Source organism: Lissotriton vulgaris, chromosome 10, assembly GCF_964263255.1.
Source record: "Lissotriton vulgaris chromosome 10, aLisVul1.2, whole genome shotgun sequence".
NCBI lineage: Eukaryota > Metazoa > Chordata > Amphibia > Caudata > Salamandridae > Lissotriton > Lissotriton vulgaris.
The window spans coordinates 1,133,206,317-1,133,230,127 of NC_141698.1; positions in this window are offsets into that span (position 1 = coordinate 1,133,206,317).

Sequence of the window (23,811 nt, forward strand, 5' to 3'; positions counted from 1 at the left end):
GATTTTATTTTGTCCGTTTCAGTTTCTATGGGCCTTATTTTTTCTTTCTTTCTTCTCCAATTCCTTTCCTTTTTCTTTTTTCCTTGGGTCAATGGAATGGGTCAAAGTGGGGTGGGTGGTGACCGGCACACAACATGCTATGCGATTATTGATCCTTTTATGATGTCATTGTGCCGCCATCTTGATTCTACTTTACTGCTTGCTGTTTTTTTTGATGGACGTCGCCCACTTCTGTATTGGACGGATTGTGTGAACTCTGATCCTTTCTAGCGTTTAATATTTAAATACGCTTCATAAAAACTACAAAATTAAACCTTAACTTCTCCTGCTTCTCGGTAGTGTACGTATTTCCAGTGTAACCCAGGTTGCTTGTATTCTAATTTGAGATGCTACCGAGTTGCCATATTGCTTGCTAATGTGCTTCAAAAGATGTCGAGGCCGGCCGGATGGTTGTAGGCCCGTACTTGTTTTATGATACTGTGCGATAAAGGTTTTCCAAAAATTAAAAAAAAAAAAAAGATGGTTCACGAAGATGAGCCGGCAGCGCCAGCAGGCTTTCGAAAATAGTTCACAAGGATGGGCCGCGGCAGCGCCAGCAGGCCTACGAAGATGGTTCACAAGGATGAGCCGCGGCAGCGCCAGCAGGCCTACGAAGATGGTTCACAAGGATGAGCCGCGGCAGCGCCAGCAGGCTTTCGAAGATGGTTCACACGGATGGGCCGCGGCAGCGCCAGCAGGCTCTCGAAGATGGTTCACGAAGAGCATGAGCCGCGGCAGCGCCAGCAGGCCTCCGAAGATGATTCACGAAGAGGATGAGCCGCGGCAGCGCCAGCAGACCTTCAAGGACAGTTCACAACGAGGGGCCGTGGCAGCGCCAGCAGGCCTCCAAGGATGAGTTTGTCTCGGTGTCTCTCGACTCCAGGATACAACTGCCTTCCTGCTCTGGAGCTGCCCCAGTTATAGGTCTGGCGCCCTTTGATGTCCGGACCCTCGCACTTGGAGGTCGGGGGGTCCGGGATGAGGGAGTCCAGACACCCAGCAAGGGGGTGGAGCCAGCGCCCAGGGTGGCTGGGGGCGATCGAAACCAGGCGGAGGGGAGCCATCGACACTCCTTCTTCCATTGATTCGCCAAGTGGTCTCTTTACCCCCTGGGTGGACGGTGGTGCCTCGATGTCGGGGCTTGGCTGGGCCTGAGGTTGAGGTCGACCCGTGGCAAGGAGGCCTGGTCGTGGCGGGTCCAAGATGGCGGCTGGGCCGGGGACAGTGGTTCGGGAAGGAACCCGGGCCAGCCGAGAATGTTGTTGTGATGGGCCGGGGCCCCGTCGGGGAACAGCTGGGGGTTGACCCGGCGGCTGCAGGGGTGGTTCTTGTCCGGGGAACAGGGGTAGCAGTGATCCGTGACCCGCCATGCGGGGAGGGGTCGGACCTACCACGAGGCCTGTCCAACAACACCCATATACAGGTCGTGTTTAAAGAAAGGGGCGTGGGTCTATTAAGTGCAAGCGCAGCATGGGGCGCTTGGAAACAACCCCCCAAAAGAATTTGAAAAGCAATAGTTCATTTACAATGCAAATAGCTCAAACTCTCCTAAATGAGAGAGTTTTGGCATTGCAAAGAAGCGGCTGCCATTGTCCCGGCTGCTTGGAAAGGGAAAGCATGCATGGCACGCTGAATGTAAGGAAAGCACGTCCTGCTGGAAGTAAGACAAAACTCACTAAAGAAAATAGTGCTTACAGACTAAATAACACAGATGGGGTAACAACAGGAGTAAAAGGGCCAGTCCTCATGGGAGGTTACAAATGAAGAGGAGGCGGTACTAAGGAGGGACTAACATGCCGATTACCGAATCAGAAGTCAGAATTTACAATGGACAAAGACACAAGCCAATGAAAAATATGGGCGGAAAGTAGGCGGAGCTTCAAGTGCATACTATAATACAACATGCCTCGCAGAGCAGCGCATGCACTGCCCAGGCTCGACCTAAAAATAAGGCTGGAGAAGCCTGTCTGTGGAGGTGTTTTAAGGATGTACAAGGGAGACAGCTGGTCTGCCTGAGATCTGCCGCCTCAGAGTCTTCAAGCAGAGGCTGCTGTGTGACCTTTCAGATCCATGCAGGTAATAATTCCTGCAGAGGACTGGACAGCAGGGCTGCAGAGGGAGCCTCCGTCCGCCCCCTGCAGTGTCCCTGGGAGGTACAAGCCATCTATTCATCCGCCAGGTGCCCTGCTGAGGGTCACACCTGCTGGCACAGCCACAGCCTTCAGAGAAGGGGAGACAATGAAGAAATTACAAAGGATGAAACAAAGCGCATAGAGCTGCAAGAAGGCAGCGAAAGGAGGCTTCAAACAGGGACACTAATGAGGTGTGCTTGTCTTCGCAGGGATACAGCCGCCAATGAGAAGGGGAGAAACTATGAGAAGTAGAGCTTGGATGATTTGAGGAGCTTGTGTGAGACAGGAAGAGTGAAAAGACTGCTTATGTGAGAAAAAGATGGAACTTGTGGAAGAAGGGAAGCTTGTGCACAAAGAAATGCTAGTGCACTAAGAGAACTTCATGGAAGAGGGGGAACTTGTGCGAGAAAGGGACTTGTGCATGGTCAACAAAGAACCCTTGGAAGAAAGGGAGCACGTGCAAGAAGACAGACCTGTGGGAGAAGATCATCTTGTGCAGAAAGGAGCGCTTGTGGAAGACTGGACCCTGTGGAAGAACTCCTGTACCACTTCAGTCCAGTAAATAACATTACTTATTGATAACAAATGTAATACATATTGACTCTACTGTATGCTTATTTCGCTTACATCGCGCCACACATTAATTCTTTGCTAAAATTGAAAAATGGTATGATTTAAATGAGTTCCTTGTGAACAACTGTATATTAAAAGGTGGAACATGTATTTTTACATGTTGCAGCAGTAAAAACTCTAAATTGTTGTTTTGACTGTGGAAAGGCTAGTAGCCCCCTTGGAAAGTACAGCGATGCAGGCTGACATCTCAGCCCTGCTAGCTTCTGAGTTCGTCTCGGTGTCTCTTCACTCTAGGATACAACTGCCTTCCTGCTCTGGAGCTGCCCCAGTTATAGGTCTGGCGCCCTTTGATGTCCGGACCCTCGCACTTGGAGTTCGGGGGGGTCCGGGATGAGGGAGTCCAGACACCCAGCAGGGGGGTGGAGCCAGCACCCAGGGAGGCTGGGGGCGATCGAAACCAGACGGAGGGGAGCCATCAACACTCCTTCTTCCATTGACTCGCCAAGTGGTCTCTTTACCCCCTGGGTGGACGGTGGTGCCTCGATGTCGGGGCTTGGCTGGGCCTGAGGTTGAGGTCGACCCGTGGCCACGAGGCCTGGTCGTGGCGGGTCCAAGATGGCGGCTGGGCCGGGGACGGTGGTTCGGGAAGGAACCCGGGCCAGCCGAGAATGTTGTTGTGATGGGCCGGGGCCCCGTCGGGGAAGAGCTGGGGGTTGACCCGGCGGCTGCAGGGGTGGTTCTTGTCCGGGGAACAGGGGTAGCAGTGATCCGTGACCCGCCATGCGGGGAGGGGTCGAGCCTACCACGAGGCCTGTCCAACAACACCCATATACAGGTCGTGTTTAAAGAAAGGGGTGTGGGTCTATTAAGTGCAAGCGCAGCATGGGGCGCTTGGAAACAACCCCCCAAAAGAATTTGAAAAGCAGTGGTTCATTTACAATGCAAATAGCTCAAACTCTCCTAAATGAGAGAGTTTTGGCATTGCAAAGAAGCGGCTGCCATTATCCCGGCTGCTTGGAAAGGGAAAGCATGCATGGCACGCTGAATGTAAGGAAAGCACGTCCTGCTGGAAGTAAGACAAAACTCACTAAAGAAAATAGTGTGTACAGACTAAATAACACAGATGGTGTAACAACAGGAGTAAAAGGGCCAGTCCTCATGGGGGGTTACAAATGAAAAGGAGGCGGTACTAAGGAGGGACTAAAATGCCGATTACCGAATCAGAAGTCAGAATTTACAAAGGACAAAGACACAAGCCAATGAAAAATATGGGCGGAAAGTAGGCGGAGCTTCAAGTGCATACTATAATACAACATGCCTCGCAGAGCAGCGCATGCGCTGCCTAGGCTCGACCTAAAAATAAGGCTGGAGAAGCCTGTCTGTGGAGGTGTTTTAAGGATGTACAAGGGAGACAGCTGGTCTGCCTGAGATCTGCCGCCTCAGAGTCTTCAAGCAGAGGCTGCTGTGTGACCTTTCAGATCCATGCAGGTAATAATTCCTGCAGAGGACTGGACAGCAGGGCTGCAGAGGGAGCCTCCGTCCGCCCCCTGCAGTGTCCCTGGGAGGTACAAGCCATCTATTCATCCGCCAGGTGCCCTGCTGAGGGTCACACCTGCTGGCACAGCCACAGCCTTCAGAGAAGGGGAGACAATGAAGAAATTACAAAGGATGAAACAAAGCGCATAGAGCTGCAAGCAGGCAGCGAAAGGAGGCTTCAAACAGGGACACTAATGAGGTGTGCTTGTCTTCGCAGGGATACAGCCGCCAATGAGAAGGGGAGAAACTATGAGAAGTAGAGCTTGGATGATTTGAGGAGCTTGTGTGAGACAGGAAGAGTGAAAAGACTGCTTATGTGAGAAAAAGATGGAACTTGTGGAAGAAGGGAAGCTTGTGCACAAAGAAATGCTAGTGCACTAAGAGAACTTCATGGAAGAGGGGGAACTTGTGCGAGAAAGGGACTTGTGCATGGTCAACAAAGAACCCTTGGAAGAAAGGGAGCACGTGCAAGAAGACAGACCTGTGGGAGAAGATGATCTTGTGCAGAAAGGAGCGCTTGTGGAAGACTGGACCCTGTGGAAGAACTCCTGTCCCACTTCAGTCCAGTAAAGGACATTACTTATTGATAACAAATGTAATACATATTGACTCTACTGTATGCTTATTTCGCTTACATCGCGCCAGACAATAATTCTTTGCTAAAATTGAAAAATGGTATGATTTAAATGAGTTCCTTGTGAACAACTGTATATTAAAAGGTGGAACATGTATTTTTACATGTTGCAGCAGTAAAAACTCTAAATTGTTGTTTTGACTGTGGAAAGGCTAGTAGCCCCCTTGGAAAGTGCAGAGATGCAGGCTGACATCTCAGCCCTGCTAGCTTCTGAATGGAACTACTAAAGTTGGTGCTGTAAGGTATCAAAAGAATCAGTGCTTTAAATCTGATTTAATGTTAAAATCAAATGTAATGGTACTGGTGGGCGACGTGTAGCTTTAGAAGTTGCCACTTTGGTTGCCCTAGATTTCCATCGCTCATTTATGATTGAACATAAGGACTATCCTCAAAGGCAACCGTCTTCCCTCTGGGGGAGACATGTTAATGACTGTCAGGAAAGGACACAATAGAAATCTGCATGGGAGAAAGGTGTTACCTCTCCCTGGCAATACGCTGCATGGAGTGTTAGCCCAAAAGGTGCGCTTCAAAGGAGAAGGTGCTATTGAAGGTCAAATGGTGAGCACACCTGGGAGGGGCTGCTCTATTGTCAGGGTGAATAGGCTGGCAGCAGGACCAGGGAGGGGAAGACAGCTGACAAACCACTTTTCCAGTGGGTGTGTGGCCCACAGGTAGTCACACCCCAGGTGTGGCCTACTGAGCTCTGGAGGCCAAGAGAGGGATTTTGCTGATTTAAAAGTGGGCAGATTGTATAATTCTGGGAAACCCAATGCCAAACTTCACTGCAAGTGGTCATGGGAGGAAGGCCTGAGCTATAAACTCCGCTGCGTTTGCGGTGTTTGCAAAGTTTTTTCCACCGAGTTCTAAGCGTAGAGTTAAAAAGATTTCTCAACGCGAGCTGTCACGGCAGGTCACTCCCGCTCGCATTGAGAAACCTGCCGCTCGCATTGAGAAACCTGCCGCTCGCATTGAGAAACCTGCCGCTCGCATTGAGAAACCTGCCGCTCGCATTGAGGAACCTGCCGCTCGCATTGAGGAACCTGCCACTCGCATTGAGAAACCTGCCGCTCGCATTGAGAAACCTGCCGCTCGCGTTGAGAAACCTGCCGCTCATGTTGAGGAAGCTGCAGCTCGCATTGAGAAACCTGCCGCTCGCATTGAGAAACCTGCCGCTCGCATTGAGGAACCTGACGCTCGCATTGACAAACCTGCCGCTCGCATTGAGAAACCTGCCGCTCGCATTGAGAAACCTGCCGCTCGCATTGAGGAACCTGCCGCTCGCATTGAGAAACCTGCCGCTCGCATTGAGAAACCTGCCGCTCGCATTGAGAAACCTGCCGCTCGCATTGAGAAACCTGCCGCTCGCATTGAGGAACCTGCCGCTCGCATTGAGAAACCTGCCGCTCGCATTGAGAAACCTGCCGCTCATGTTGAGGAAGCTGCTGCTCGAGTAGAACATCTACTTCAGTGGTAGCAAGAAGCTGCGCCCTCGGTGCATGGCACCATTTTCGCTGATTTTATAGCATGGGAGGGACAAACGCCTGGCTTCTAAGAATCAGTGTGAGCAGTGCAACCTACCTCACTCCGCCGGTTGTGGATGGTGGAGTTTTTTGCCACTTCTCGGAGTTCCGCTTAGTGGAACTCTGTGAATTCTGATCAGGCCCAATTGGAGAGAGGGACTCTAGTAAGCTATTAGCTACTGACCGCTACCTACCCTGAGGGCATTTTCAGGGCATAAAGAGAGTCACCCCTGGCACCCAGAACTAAAATCTCAATGGACTGGAGAAGAGGACCGAAGACGGATTTCCCTGATGCACCAATGACCCGGCGAAGAGAGGTTGCACCGGAGTGGACTGCACCTGTTGATCCTGGTGGATAGCATAGGAAAAAGGACTGTGCCTGCTTGTGGAAAAGAAGACTTTTGAGCCCAGCCAAAGCACAAGACACCAAGGGTTAGCTGGCTGCCCTGTACACAACACAGGGCCACAACAGCTGATAAACGTGCTGGGGTGAGTTGGTAGCCCAGATTGTCTAATCGCCAATCCGCGCGGCCACGCAGCACCAGGGACCCTGATGCGCAAAGATCCTCCCGAGTCCTCTGGACGGGGAGAAGCATCGTAGTGCAGCATTGTTGCCTAGAAGACATTTTATCACCCATGGAAAGATTTGACTGCAACCAGGATACTGGATGACTGGTGGTCCAGTGGCGACTGGACTCTGCCAGGCTCAGGAGGACTTCGAGGGACATTGACCCCTGAGGCCAGGACTGAGGAGTAGCTGCATGAAGACCCCCCCCCCCATCTGTAGAATCCTTGAGCATCTTCAGCATCCTGTATTCCTTGCATCAGGACCCTTCCATAGAAGTCTATGGCAAGCAGACAAAAGTGAATAGAGACTGCGTCTTTCAGGGAGGTAACTGAGGGCCACGCTGGGCCCCTGAGTAGCTCCCTAGTAACAGCATTGATACTTACTCAAGTTCTTTCTTGAAAAGGTGTCTTTGTGTCAAGTTTGTTGAAATTGCCAATGCTTATTCATGGTTAAGGAAAAAGGCTACAAAAAGGGTACATATTTACTGTACCTTGGAAATGCTGTGTTGCTGGAAACCTCAGGTGGATCTTGTTTCTCGGAGTTCCGCTTAGTGGAACTCTGTGAATTCTGATCAGGCCCAATCGGGGAGAGGAACGCTAGTAAACTATTAGCTACTGACCACTACCTACCCTGAGGGCATTTTCAGGGCATAAAGAGAGTCACCCCTGGCACCTAGAACTAAAATCTCAATGGACTGGAGAAGAGGACCGAAGACGGATTTCCCTGATGCACCAATGACCCGGCGAAGAGAGGTTGCACCGGAGTGGACTGCACCTGTTGATCCTGGTGGATAGCATAGGAAAAAGGACTGTGCCTGCTTGTGGAAAAGAAGACTTTTGAGCCCAGCCAAAGCACAAGACACCAAGGGTTAGCTGGCTGCCCTGTACACAACACAGGGCCACAACAGCTGAAGAAACGTGCTGGGGTGAGTTGGTAGCCCAGATTGTCTAATCGCCAATCCGCGCGGCCATGCAGCACCAGGGACCCTGATGCGCAAAGATCCTCCCGAGTCCTCTGGACGGGGAGAAGCATCGTAGTGCAGCATTGTTGCCTAGAAGACATTTTATCACCCATGGAAAGATTTGACTGCAACCAGGATACTGGATGACTGGTGGTCCAGGCTACAAAAAGGGTACATATTTACTGTACCTTGGAAATGCTGTGTTGCTGGAAACCTCAGGTGGATCTTGTTTTTCATGGTGTCTAAAATTCATTAAATACACTCTAATTTTATAATTTGTGTTAGATTTCTTGAGTGTCACATGTATTTCTGCTTCCTTCGTTTTGGTGCTGTTTAATTGCTTTACACGTGTTCCTTGGTGTAACCTAAAGTGCTCAGAGCCACAGCTACCCAGGTTTCTAAGGGGTTCACAAACGAAAGCTACTAGTCCTAAAGGAGTTACAAGGCAAGGTCCCCCATACACCCCATTTCCTCACAAACCCCAATCTACATTTGGCCAGTTTACAGTGCTTGTTGGACCTGGCCCTATCTACAGCCTCAACCCCAAACATGTTTGCCTTCCCTCCTCCAGTTTTGTGGAATACGCTTTCGTTGGCTTTAGAACTCTGCACACTTCACCACATGTAAGTCCCTAGTAAAGTCGTATACCATATATCCAGGATTGGTAAATTAAATGCTACTAGTGGGCCTTGGTGTTTTTACTAGTGGGTCTGCAACGCTTATTGTGCCACCCATTTAAGTAACCCTTTACAAACATGTCTCATGCCTGCCACTGCAGCCTACAGTTATAAACTTCCATTGCGAACTGGCAATATAAACCTTTTAACATGCCTAAACCTTTCCTATTACATACAGATCACCCCTAGGGCAGGCCCTAAACAGCACATTGGGCAGGGTGCATTGTATTTTAAAAGTTGGACATATACTTTCAGGTTTTTCATATCCAGGTAGTGAAAAACTCTCAAATTGATTTTTGACTATTGCAAGGCCTACCTCTCCCATAGGATGACATTGGGTTACCTTATTACATTTAAAAAATAATAACTTTGCTTGGGAACAGGTATGAATATCATGCTTGGTGTCTCAGGAATTGCAAATTAAAACCCACTTTAATGAATGTAAGTCATATTTCAGAAAATGTAGCTTTTAGAAGTTAGGATTTCCTATCCCTAACCATTTAATGCATGCAGCCTGTTTCCTGGGACATTTGACTAGGTGTAGGTGACATTTAGCCTTTGTGTATTCCTCCCGGACAGACACACAATAGAAGACCTGGGTGTTGGACCGGATTGACCATCCAAGGCTTGATGAGAGGGGCGGAGCTGTCACCTGTCCCACTTGTACTTCTGGACACTGCCTCACCTCACCCACAAAGGACTTCACACTAGACTATTGTGCCTGCAGATAGACTGGACCATGGCAGGGAAGCATGAATTCCCAGACACTTCTGTAGACTCCAGAAGTTCCTTCTACTTCAAAGTGGGCACCAGGTATAAAAAGGGGACCCTCAGACCCTCTCTTCAGTACACCAGTACACACCTGGACCTGTCGATACTACAGAAGAAGGACTGCTCTGCTGCCAGAGTACTACCCTGCTGCTTAAGGCCGGCCAGGGCTGAAGTAACTCCAAGGGTCATCTGACGGACCTCCTCTTCTGAGGTACATGGGCACAACAAGCTCCAAAGGCTTCTACTGCTGTACTGGACCTGCTTGGACCTACAAACTGAATCTGTTGAGCCCTGCTGGACTCTACTGGTGTGAGTTCCTTATCCCCAAGAGGTGCCCCTCAGGTCCTGGACTCTTGGTGCAGCATCAATTGAGATTCGCCTACAAGAAAAGGAGTGATCGTGAAGTTTGGGCTCTTCGCAACCTGAAACTGACCCCTTCACTCCAAGAACTTGTTGACAGCAATGACCGGCAATGCCAGATCGGCACCTTCCATTTACAGCAGTGACAACCTGCGGTGACTGCTAACAAGAAACTCAAGCAACGACCGTCAAGAGCACCCAACAAGATCTTCATGCTACAGCGATGACCATTTGTGAAGCCCGGCCTGCTCTTCACACTACAATTACGACTATCCGCACTGCTCTTCCTGCTCCTCACAGCCTCCTCCTCCATGAATTGGACTCTTCGTTCTGGATACTAAAAAAGTAAGTTTTTTAATCGGACTAACCTGATCCCTGTATCCAGGTTGTGCTCCATCGAGGTCGGCCTGAATTCGTGACTTTCACCCGGTCTCGAATGACCAGATAGCTGCAAGCAGTGCTTTGTTGGTTAGGTGCTTCACTTACCTTAAAATGTTCAAGTTGCATACCTCCCATTCTAGTGATTTGATTTGTTTTTGTTTTGTGTCACATAATTCTATTCCATTTACTCTCGTTTCCTAAATTGGTGCCGACATTTTTACTCTATTGCTGTTTGAGTGCCTCATTAAGGCCCACATGCATCAATATCGGCTTTTGCGATTTCTAAATTGCGAAAAATAGCGATTCGCAATTTAGAAATCGCAAAAGCCTATGCATGATTATTTTTTCCTTTTTTATGCAATTCGGTAAAAATCGCTATTTTCACATTGCGAATTCGCAATTCCCATTCATTCCTATGGGCCAAAATGCCCATAGGAATGAATGGGAATTGCGAATTCGCTATTTGAAATCGCAATTCATCAATCCATTTCAAGGGTGGAGAGGGGGGTCTAAATGACCCCCCATGCACCCCTGAAATGTATTTTTCGCATCATGTTGCACACACACATGTCCTAAGGACATGTGTGTCCGTAACATGAATGTTTTAAAAATGCATTTTCTGCGTTATTTACACTTTTTGCATTTTTGGAATCGCAAACGGCACATTTTAAGGAATCGCACCGTTTGCGACTCCAAAAATGCTTGATGCATGTGGGCCAAAGACTTTACACATTCCCTATTAGTTAAGCCTGACTGCTTTTTGGGCCAAGCTACCAGAGGAATACGCACAGGTAAATTTAGTGACTTTTGTGGTTCACCCTGTCAAGGATAGTCACTGTTGATTGAGAAAGGCACACCCCCCTCAACCAAAAACCCAATTTCTCGCAGTGCTTAATTTGTAAAAGAATGGATCTGCTTAGAAACCTGTGGACATTACCATTAAATGTCGATGTGCACAATATCAAGGCAAACCTCTTTAACACCATACCCGCTACGCGTTTTCCTGCTGTGCGCTAACTTTTGCGAAAACCCGCGGTTCATGACGAGCTCAGCTCGGCTCGTCATGAGCGTACGACAGGCGTAACTCATGATGAGCTGAGCTCGTCATGAGCGTCGAAGGGGTTAATCCACGTTGAGATTCTCCCTACTCCGTTATCTCACTAGTGCACCTACAGGTTCCTGCTTTTTCCCTTTCTGATGTTTTTCCTGTCTTTCTCTTCCCTCTTTTTCCCTGTTGTGTGTTTTTCCCTCTGACCTCCACCAGCAACCATCAGCTCAAAATGCACACTGCAAGTATAACACAACACCATGGTGCTCCCCACCATAACACCCTTTTCAGATCTGTATATTATACTCACTTAAAGGGACTTTCAGCCACCTCTCTTCTGTTGTTGTATCATTACCATCTTACTTCTGACCACTACAGCATGGGGCCTCAGGTCAGCCTACTTAAGCCTCTTGTTCACTTTGAGTGGCTGACTTTTGCTCTTTCACAAGATGCACATCCACACACAAGGAGTTTTCCTTAGTCCCAGTGTTGTGTGATGTGATAGCAGGACACGTTTGAAGTGAGCAAGGGCACACTTCAGCTTGATCAGTTCCTGTCTCCTTCCAAAGTAGATGTAAATTATAATGAAATGGGACTACTATATTTTACAGCATACCATATTGTGTTGCTGGACTCTGTTTCACCAAAGGTTCCTTAATAAACTTTGCCCAGGAAAAAAATAAAAAAAACTTTATGGTGTTTAATTTGAAGCACACTTGAAACAGTTTCGTATAAACATAGGTGGGGTGTAATTTGGGTTATAGTATCCAATATTTTATACAATGAACACCTTTTCCTTCCTTCCTTCCTTCCTTCCTTCCTTCCTTCTTTCCTTTCTTCCTTCCATCCTTCCATCTTCTTTCTTTCCTTCTTTTTTTTCCTTTGTCTTTCCTTCTTTTTATTCTTTGTCTTTCCTTCCTTTTTTCATTCCTTCTTTCTTTGGTTGTTTCTTTCTTTCTTGCTTTCTTTCTTTCTTTCTTGCTTTCTTTCTTTCTTTCTCTTTCTTTCTTTCCTTCTTTCTTACTTTCCTTCTTTCTTTCTTTATTCCTTTCCTTCTTCTTTCTTTTCTTTCCTTCATACCTTTGTTTCTTCATTTTTTTTCTTGCTTGCTTATTTTTTCCTTCTTTCTTGTTTGTCTTTTTTTGTTCCTTCTTTCTTTTGGGCTTTTCTTTTTTCTTTCTTTCTTTTTTTCTTTGTTACATTTTCCACTGTTCTTTCCTTTCTTTTAACCTTTTTTGCTTCTTTAATTAATTATATTTCTTTCTTTTTTGTCTTCTTTACATTTTCCTTCCTTTCCTTTTTCCTTTCCCTTTTTCTATGCTTCATTCCTTCTTTTTTGCTTTATTTCCTTTTACTTCCCTTCTTTTTCCATTTGCCTTCTTTCCTCTGTTCTTTCTCTCTGACTTCTTTCCTTCTATCTTTACTCCTTTATTTCCTTTCTGTTCTGCCTTCTTTCTTTCTTTCTTTCTTTCTTTCTTTCTCCTTCGTGGGCTTCTTTCTTTCTTTCTTTCTCTCACTCTCTCTTTCTTTCATGTGTCCATCTTTCTTTTGCCTTCTTTTAATTTTTCTTTCCTTCTTTTTTTTTGGGTCTCTTTCCTTCCTTCTTTGTTTTTTGCTTTCTTTGTTTCTTTCCTTCTTTCTTTCATGACTTCTTTCTTTATTCTTTCTTATTGCCTTCCTTCCTTCCTCTCTCCTTTCTTCATTTTTTCCTACTTTCCTTACCCTTTTTACCTTCCTCCGTTCCTTCCTTTCTCCCTTCCTTCCTTCCTTTTTTATCCACCTTCCTCCTTTCCTTCTTTCTCAAAGGCAAGGCTAGTAACCAATGTCAAACCAAATGTTAGCCAAGACATTTTGATCTGACTAAAAGTGTGTACAGCATAGTTGATTATAGGGGTTTTCACTGAGACTTAATCCATTACACATTTTCCTTCCACCCACTCTAGCATGCATCAAGGCATTAGTCCGCTCCAGCCATTGACTGACTTCAGTATGAGTTACAGCGTGTTGCCCTTTCACAAGGAGAACATCCACACACGCGTGCAACTTAAAGGAAGAAGACTATATAATGAAAACTTCATTGTGACCAAGGAGAGAAGGAGAAGTTATAAAGAAACGGTAGCACAGAAGTACTGTTGAAGAGGAGGAAAGAAGACTAAAGGTAAAGGACTTTAAATTTGGATGTAAAGTGTGTGTGTAACACTGCTGGCAAACAGACCCCATCAGTGACCCGGACATCGGTCGCCCTGAAACCAAGGTTTGCCAGATTGAAATAGTTTAATTTACCAGCAGCAGTGTGGAGTATCACTGTGGTCTGCGTGATTTTCCTACTCAAACAACTGGTGAGAAAATATTTGACTTTGACTTTGAGTTTGGGAAAATATTTGACTTTGCCTCCTTGTACCTTGGGTTTGGCTGAAACTGTTATATGGAGAAACTATAGCCAAAAAAAAAAAAAGGAGAAAAACTAAAATAGAAGCTTGTTTTCCACTCTAACAACTGACTTTGGGATAATATTTAACTGTGCCTGCTTATACAGTGGATTTAATTGGAACTGTGAAATCGTCGCTTTTATAATTTTTGAAAGAGTAATTTGAGCCAAAAGAACAGAAATTATAAGCCAAGGCGACTTATCTAGTTAAAACATGCCTCATTTGCAAAAGGAACTATTACTGTGAGTATTTGCATCTTTTGAAACCCCCAACTCGAGCAAAGCGTCTTTTAAATTGTACTCGTGCAGGGAAACACGAGCCTACTCACCGTTGGAATCTTCGTCATTGAGCCATCGTTACTGACCGGGAAGCAGGAAGTAGAAATGGGCGTCACTACAGGAAGCGGCAGGAAACGAGCATCGGCAAGAAACGAGCGTCATTACAGGAAGTGACAATGACGTAATGACGCTACGTGGTGGCCATTTTGAGACTGTATTGTGTTAATAGTTACTAGGCAACCCGTTTTAGCGGAGCAATGCTTCTGGAAGAGACATGAAGAAACACTGTTTTAATTGGAACCGGGTGAGTTGAGTGGTAACAAGTGCCAAAGTGAGCAACGCGTTTTGGTGGAACAACGCGTCTTGTGGAGACATCGTGTCTCAGTGAAGGAGCACGATCTCGAATCACAACTCGGTGAGTGAAAAAGCAACATGTAGTATTTACAAGAAGAGGGTGCAAGACTTTTTTTCTTAATTGGAAAAGGGAAAGTACCTTATACGAGGAGAATAGGGTCTGCCTTTAAGAAATAAACTGTGAGCGTGTAAACAAGAGACCATACCTGTGATATAACCTGAAGATTATCACTGTAGAAGACAGCCAGTGTGTAAACAAGGGACAATACCTGTGATATAACCGAGGATTACCACTGTAGAAGACAACAAAATCTGTATCTGCAATGGAGAACCATAATGTCATTATGCCGCTGCGGACACTTTGATGGGACAGTTGTCGCTGAATTTGATGTACAGTGCAATGCTAAGGGTGCTCTTGAGGATGGGTGTAGTTTGCTGCTGTGAGTGAGTGGAGATCTAGGGGATGTTTCACATTTGGTTTTCTGTGTGAGCGGAGATCTACTTGTTGTTTCACATTTGGTGTTGTGTGTGAGGTGGTGTCAAGATGCTAAGCCACTCATCAGTTTCACTGGTGTTGTGCATATTGTGGGTTTGTAGTGACTATGTAGTATGTGGTCACTTGGTTATTTGAGTGCAATGCTGTATATGGTCACTCGTTGGTTATTTTGTTTTGGTTTTGGTGATTGTTTCACTAAGAGTTGTTTCACAACTGGTGTTGTGTGTGAGTGCGTCTAGATGTTAGGCGAATCATTAACTCATGTTTGGGGGGGCTACGTAGTATGTGGCCACATGGTTATTTGAGGGCTATGCTGTATATGGTCGCTCATAGGTTATTTTGTTTTGGTGTCGGTGATTGTTTCACCGAGAGTTGTTACACAACTGGTGTTGTGTGTGAGTGTGTCTAGATGTTAGGCGACTCATTACTCATGTTTGTGGGGGCTATGTGGTATATGGTCACCCCTTGGTTGTGTTGTTTGGGTGTCGATGCTAATTTAGCAAGAGTTGTTCCACAACTAATGTTGTGTGTGAGTGTGTCTGGATGTTAGGCGACTCATTAACTCATGTTTGTGGGGGCTATGTGGTATATGGTCACCCTTTGGTTGTGTTTGTATGGTTGAGTTATGCGAGTACTTGTACTTAGTCTATGGTGTGCGCGTTGTTTCCTGATATTTGTTGTGTTAAGTTTGTTCCTTTGTGTCTTCCTTGTTATACTGGTCTGGCCAACTTGTATAATTAGTGGCATAAGGATGTAGGATGAAGATAGTTATTCATTTCAGGAAGTAATGCGCAATCCTTCTTGGACTGTAGTGTGCGGGATGTGTGTGCGGGATGTGTTAAAATCTTGATGTTTGCGTTGTCGATTTGTACTTTGGTGCTTTGTTTTAATATCTTTTACTTTGTGTACTACAGTGCATTTTATTGACAACTATTTTATTGCTTTATGCAATTGTACCCATAACAAAGGGAGATATGTTATAACTTGTGCTTCCCTGCTGCTCAGCTGGTATGCATGTCATGTGGAATGTTGGATGATTAGAATGTTGCTGTGCTGTGAATGTCAGTTGAGTGAGGGCTGAGCAGCAGGACAGCTGCTCCTGATGGGGTTTCCTTTCTATCTTAACTAATTAACTTAATAAAGTAACTTGATCAATCCTACATGAAGTATCCATCTTCTCTTTGAGTACAACTAAGTCCCCTTCAGTGTCGGGTGTACCATAGTAACGTTTACTTTTTTGAGACCAGAAAAACCCTTTTGCCTTTAGTCATTGTTTTTTTTAGATTCAATGAGGGTCCAGCAGCTTCCCAAACAGTAATTTTTTGCAAAAACCATGGCAAAACAAAACAAAAATTGCCAAATGGCTGGTGGCCAACTACAGATGCATTGACTTTGCATTGCTTTTTCCCCAGCGACTCCAGGCTTTCAGCCTCCAGTTCCCAGCCCTGAGCCTGCGCCCCCCGGCCTCATCAATTCCCACTCTGCGGGGGTCTAACAACGTTGCAGATTGCAGTTTGCTGAGAGGACGACGGTACCACCCCGCGACTCCAGGCTTTCAGCCTCTAGCTTCTAGCTCGCAGACTGCGGACCCCGGCCCCGTCGATTTTCACACAGCGGGGGTCAAACAACGTTTATCACTAGTCGCGGGGGCGCCAAGCGAGGCCGAGCGACAGCCCCTCACAGAGCACAGATCCCATTCCACGGAGGGTGCCGCTACAACGCCAAATAACAGCTACAATAATGGCTACAGCTACAGCTCAGCTGTTTCAGCAGCAGAATCGTTTTAAGGCTTTGAGCATCTGCACGGGATACCACCGTAAGGGGTGAGTCCTTTCAACAGGCAGGCACCACCGCGGTTGTGGTAAAGTGGCAAGCGTGGCAGCCATTAGTCGGTGGCGCAGTGAGTGTGTGCCCTCGGCGGTCTCACGGAGGCGGCCTGATTAGATCAGGTGCAGCCAGTGACTGCCCTGTGCGCACTGCTTGCCCCTCCCCCCCACCTACTCCCCTGCTGCTCACCTGCTGCTCCCTGGCTACTCTGCTGAAATAATTTCACGCCCTTGGGAAAAAACAAACAATTGCGCCTATCCCCAAAGGCTATACTCAAGTATCGCCAATTGTACAACTACAAGCATGCAAATCCAACACAATGCACAGACGCAGACTTTTATTGCTCAGAGCTCTGGGCCAGCACAGATCCAGCGATCAGCTCATGCCACACGGTGCCTGGCAAGCGCAATGGGTGGTCAGAGTGGAGGCAACAAAAATTTGGTAAATTCCAGAAATGCGGTCAGGGAGAATAAGAGGAGGGGAAAAAAAGGATAAACACCCACAAGTCACATCTAAAAACGAAAAAGTGGAGAATAAGGATGAGGACAAGGATAAGGAGGGAGCCTTGATTGACATCACGGCCCAACTTCACATCACCCCCCCGGCACATTCTCTGTAGATCACACCATTGAAAACAACGAAGATTCCCTACACCATTTGACACCTATGCACCCGGTTTCCCTGGGTTAGATACCACGAGTACTCTGGTGCTCACATGGGTACTGGCCTTAGAACCTTCTATGTTTCAAAAGGTTTGCTCAAAGTCCTCTCCTAAGTGCCCATAATCTTTCAAACTTCAACTGCGACTTTCCCATAGAGTAGCACGGAGCTCGATGCTGTGTTCTCACACTGCACACTGCACACAACCCCTGTGGGTCCCCCGTGTCACTACCTGCATTCTGTCCATCAACTGTGGTTTTTTCATTTGTCACCCCGAGTGGGATGGGTATGCTCAGACGTGGGTCCCATGATCTCCACACCACTGGATTCAAGCAAGCCAGGCTGAAGATGGCTGGAATGCCAGAAACCGCTCCCCGGAAGCTTGTTTCCCGTCCAGGGAAGACATGGCATGACAGTTCGGGCTGGACTTTTCCCGTGAGGCACAGGATCAGACTGATTTGCATATGGCCATGTCTGAACTGGGGTGGTGTGGAGTGGAAAAAAAACGATGGATTTAGGCCCAGATCTCTGTACTGGGGTGAATGTATGACATTGTTCTGCATTCTGTCCATCAACTGTGGTTTTTGAATTTGTCACCCCGAGTGGGATGGGTATGCTCAGACGTGAGTCCCATGCTCTCCACACCACTGGATTCAAGCAAGCCGGGCTGAAGACGGCTGGAATGCCAGAAACCGGTCCTCGGAAGCTTGTTTCCCGTCCAGGGAAGGCATGGCATGACAGTTTGGGCTGGACTGTTCCCGTGAGGCACAGGATCAGACTGATTTGCATATGGCCATGTCTGAATTGGGGTGGTGTGGAGTGCAAAAAAACGATGGGTTTAGGCCCAGATCTCTGTACTGGGGTGAATGTATGACATTGTTCTGCATTCTGTCCATCAACTGTGGTTTTTGCACTACCTTGGGTGGTTCCTTGGGGTCCCAGTGATTCTACCTGCTCTAGGCGCTATGTCTAGTCAAGTTGTGGTTGTTATACCACTTTCTTAGTTTATGGTTCGGTCTCCCCCTGAAGCCCGCTGTGTATTGTGCTATTTACTGTCGTTCTTGTACTGTAATATTGTCTGCCTAGTTCTCTTGTCATGTGCTTATCTAGGTTCCTGATCGATACTGTGACCTTATGCCCCTATTCGGCTATAAAGCCCTTTATTCCCTATATTGGCATAACCGTTCAAGTGCGATTTTCTGAAAAGTCATCTCTGGCCTCACACGAGCAGAGCCACAGAGCCACATTCCAGCATGACTCTCTGCTACTTCCTTTGCGACCAATTAGTGCAATGACAGAGCAGCAGTCACTATCTGATATTCCTAGATAACACTCCGAGTTCTTCAACAAGATAAAAACTTAGCAAACCTGGAAATCCCCGCTTGCTATGTTTTGATTAGTAATGGAACTCTAATGAGCAACTGATAGCTGCCACTTCCTAGTGACATCTTTAATTGACGTCTTATGTCCAGCAAACTTGCGTCAAACCCGGCACCTGTCAGGTATAAATATTACCAACGTTGCCTTAAGCAATGAGCGTTGCCTGTTGCTGATGCCAGCTGCCTGCATGACCAGTGTTGGTAAAAACTAGCACTCTGTCGCTGCAGCCTGCTATCCTGTGGTGGTGAAGCTGCTGATTACCATTATCGCCGCTACAGCGCGAACTGTGGTTCAGTACGCTTGAGGAGCCGTGCAGCCGTCCTCTGCGAAGACATCCAGCCCAGCTGCCCGCGGACGCTGTCACCCCTCCTTCCTCCCGACGCGCTGAGAGAAGCCGCTGCCTTTCTCGTGCAGAGAAATCCAGTCCCGGCGCTTCCGGTTTACCCTCGCGGGTGACTGGGATATCGAGAGAGACCCCTGAAGGAGATACCAATCCTCCATCATTCTATTCAGAGGTATGGTGTTGACTAAACCCTTAGAAGAGAATTCTTGAAACAAACCTTGGCAAAACCAACTTAACTTAAGCTACTTACTTACTCCCCCTTCTCACGTGTTAGGCCTAGGTCAGGCACACCGGGGTAGGCTTAGTTAGAAGCACCAGTTGAGTATGTTAGCCTAATGTATATATGACTGTATAAATGTTTTATTACTTTTAAACCATTGTATGGCTAAGAAACCATATCAATGCTTTTACAGTTCTATTTCGCTATTCTTATCTTACTGTACGTACTTTTTATAATAACAGTTATTGCAATTGTGGCAATACATTTCTCTTGTATGAGAAGAAAGACTGTTCAATAAATGTTAACCATTATTGATACACGCCCGTCTCTCTATTCTCTACATACCGTGAAAGTAAACTGCACTAGACTGACTGAGTGAAATCTATGTCTATTGTTTCACACGACCCTAGAGATCGACTCTTGATCTGAGGAGCAAAGTTGTCATGTTGCACGGTTGTTGGAAAACTGAATCCCTTCTTGTCTGTGCCAGGGAAGCTGATCACTTCCTATGCAGAGAAGAAAGTTTCCAGTGACCTCTGAGCTAGTTGGTAACACAACCCAATTAAGTTTAGCATAGTCAGTGGAGGCCTGGAATATAGCCAGTTCCACGTCGATACTACTGTTTATGTTATTCCAATGCGCAGGGCCTAGTGGGAAACTAGGAACTACACTACATGGCGCCCAACGTTTGGTAAGGCGATAAACTAACGTAAGACTTGTAGAGTAACTCAGTCGTGCATATTTCACACCCCTTTCTCCCGTAAAAACTCCAATAGACGTCTGGAGTGGGTGAAAGGTTAAAATCCGCCCGACCTTAGTAGGAAGAGATTCCTATGTAAAGCTCCGGTTTATTCAACGTTGAAGGATACAGTGTTCCAAAATATTGTGCATCTAATCTTTGTCTCCTTGGAGACCTACTCTGCAAACCTTGCATTTTTACAATGCCAGAAGAAAACGGAACCTCTGGGGCCGCAGCAGATGCGACTCAGCAAGGTCCCGAATACACAGACCCGGATGCTATTATCATCCCGGTCCAGTTAAGAAGATCTATAACTTTAAAACTTATAGAAAACGGACTGACACCTCAAGGTGGTACAGTAATTTTCGTGATAGAGGCTCACGAGTATCGGCAGACAGAGGTATTCTATTCATGGATAAACTTTCCAGCGGTAAACGCTATAACACAAGAGTTTCACTATTACAAAATAGAGGAACCTCCGGGAGAGTACGCTCCTTTCGAGGAGATTGAAATCCCACTTAAATTTCAAGAGCACCTGCTCTGGTTTAATGGCGCCCTAAAACACAATGATCACATAACTAGGCTCGGTCCACTAGGTAGACCAGGAGCCACGTGGCCGGTTCTAGCCAGCTACACACCACATCCTGACATTGCAAAAATGTCTAGAGAAGAGCTGTTAGCACAGCTAAACACATTAATAAAAATACATAGGCAATTAGTCCAATATGTACTGCGGACTGCAACAGTCCAGCCAGCTGTTAATTCACACCAGCTGACCCCTCATCAGGGGAACACAAATAAAATTACACCACAGAACATACAGTCATGTCTTGGTAAAACACCCGTAAAACGGGAACAAATTCCTTTCTGGTTAGCCCAGAAAATCACTCAAATAGAGGCAGTATTTCCTGCTACTACCCCTATTGAGAAACACAGAATCTTGACCATCTGCCTTCCTATGGGAATCGCACCACACGTGGAGGACTGCGACACTTGGGGTACAGTCTTTGCTTCCATTTACACAAAAACACACGGTGTTCCGTCTATGGCGGTAATACCAGAAGTGCTAAAACAGATTCAAAATGAATTCGGTCCAGAGCCCGCTTTAAATCTAGGTATGAAATTACTGAAAGACTTCAAGCAGGTCACGGCTATATTATTAGCCAACGTAAAGGGAGAAGCAGCATCTGTGGCGATTCGCCAGAAGTTGAGGGAAACAGATATAAAAGATCCTGTTGAGCTTGCAAAAATCATAGAAAAATGCTATGAAGAATTAGGTAGAGACAGCTTGGGTGGGAAACCAGTTAAGCCCCAACTGCTCGAAAACCCAGAAAAATTATTTATTAAAAATAATTTAAACACTCCTAAAAAGAGCTGGGATGGAAATAAACAATCCACTCCCAAGGAAAAAGTTTTCCAGTCCAGAGGAAGGTCTCCTCGACGGAGGGAAAGAACTCCGACTCGAGAACGCCAGTCTCCCCAACGGGAGCCCTCTGAGAAAAGATATAACCTTAGAAATAGGGATAATATAAAAAAACCTGATAGATATCAAAGTACTGATACACGTCCCTCTCGATCTCTTCCACAGAATTCGGAAAGAAGAGGACGGTCAGACCCAGGAGAGCGCTCCAAGTCCAAAGACAAGGAACCTGCTCAAAATAAGAAATCTCAATTTCAGAAAAAGAAGGTAGCCAGTATTAGAGTAATCAACCATGCCGAGAATACTGAGGACACAGTTGAAAAACGGGGAGTGGGCATTGACAATGTTGGACAGTGCAGCAGAAATCAGTATAGCGCGCAAGAACTTGATGAGTCATCTGGAGACAGTGGACACGAATGAATACATTCAGGTTGAAACTGCCGACGCCAGACTTAGCGAGCCCCATAAAATATACGAAATAACATTGCGTATGGAGGGTGATAAGACTAGGAAAATTAAGGGTCTATTTTGGGATAAGCTCTCAAAAGGCTATGATATTCTGTTAGCTGAAAAAGATTGGCCCCCGGAGTTTGTCAGGGAGTGCCCTCGTGGCGAAGAAGTGATTATGCCTGCCTTCTCGAATCACATTCCGATTCATAAAAAATACACATATGCAAGGAAATGGGCAGTAGCCCAGGCACCTGCATTATATAAAAATCATGTAGGATGGGATGAGGATTCTCCGCCTCACAAAATCCAACTAAAAAGTGAACCAACTGCCCAACGGCAGTATCCCATAAAGCAAGAAGCTAAAAAACAAGTCAGGGAGATCTTAGATCAACTTGAGTACCAGGGGGTGATTGAAACATGCACCTCTCAAATGAACAATCCTTTGTTTCCTGTCTCCAAGCCAGACAATTCATATCGTCTAGTTTTGGACTACAGACACCTTAATACATGTTGCAAAACTTTTGCAGTACAAAACTCGCATAGTGCAGCCCTAATGAATAACATAGTTAGGAAAAAATATAAAACGACATTAGACATTTCTAATGGTTTCTTTTGTCAAAACATTGCACCAGAAAGCAGATACTTGACCGCTTTCTCCGCATTTGGGTCGCAGAAAAAATTCTGTCGACTCCCACAGGGGTTCAAGAACAGCCCAGGACTATTCTCAGCTAGAGTAACAGAGTTACTACAAATCTATGATGATGAAGCATTATCTTACGTAGATGATATTTATCTCACAGACGACGACTTGGATACTCACTTGAAAAGAGTGAACACCATTATACTTGGGTTCGCAGCAGAGGGTTACAAATTCAACTTTAAAAAGTCTCGAATTGCCCATCTGACAGTACTATTTTTAGGGTACGAATTATCAAGTGAAGGGAAAAGCCTAGCGGACAACTTCTTAGAGAAGTGCGCTGTACTCCAAGCTCCAAAAACACTGAAGAATTTACAATCCATTCTAGGTTTTCTGAATTTCGGAAGAACTTACATACTAAATTACGCAGAGAGGGTTAAACCTCTCAACGAACTAATAAAACCTGATTTAAAACAAATCAATTGGACTCAAAAACACACAGAAATTTTGAGATCCCTGCAAACAGACATGTTAGCAAAATCAAAATTAGATACACGTGACAACACGATCGATCTTGTAATCCGAGTCATCCCAGGAAGATGCGGATTCACGTACCTAACCTCTAATGAGGGAGAAAAGGTACCAATTTCAATTAAATCTCACTTGTACACACAAGCAGAAAAAACATTCAGTCACACAGAAAAAAATGTGAACGCAGTGCAAATCGCATTAGCAAATGAAAGAGAACTAGCACACGGCAAACGGATTAATATCCTCACAGCGGAATCCGCCTTCGAGGCGCTATTCAGCCCAGTAAACCTGCCTACAGTGTCACTGGATCCAAAATGGATACAGTGCATAGATTCTCTAGGAGCGGAAGACGTGAAATACTATTTCGCCCCGCAATACACAGAACTGAATGATTTAGAATATGAAGAAGAATATCCTCTGCCAATCGAAATCCTGCCTCTCCCACAATACGCATGTATAATCTATACAGATAGCTTTGTACAGCATTTTAATGTAGAGAGTAAATCCTACAATGCAGCATGTGCGATCATTAAAGGTCGTTGGCTGTGCGGTAAATTCAGACCGAAAGTAACAAAAACTGAATCTGTAAGAAACTGTTCGGTTCAAAGAACTGAGATCAGATCTTTAAAGATGGCGCTCGAAAATGCAGAACGCGAATTCCCCACACTAATAGTGTGCGATTCTCATTTTTGCGTCAATTCTTACAATAACAAACTGCAGAGTTGGATCGAAAACGACTACAAAGATGACACAGGTGCCACAATAAAGCATAAAAAGCTCTGGAACGAGGTAGCTCTTTTACACAAAGAACTACAAAAGACTCACGTGATTCACGCACAGAGTCTTC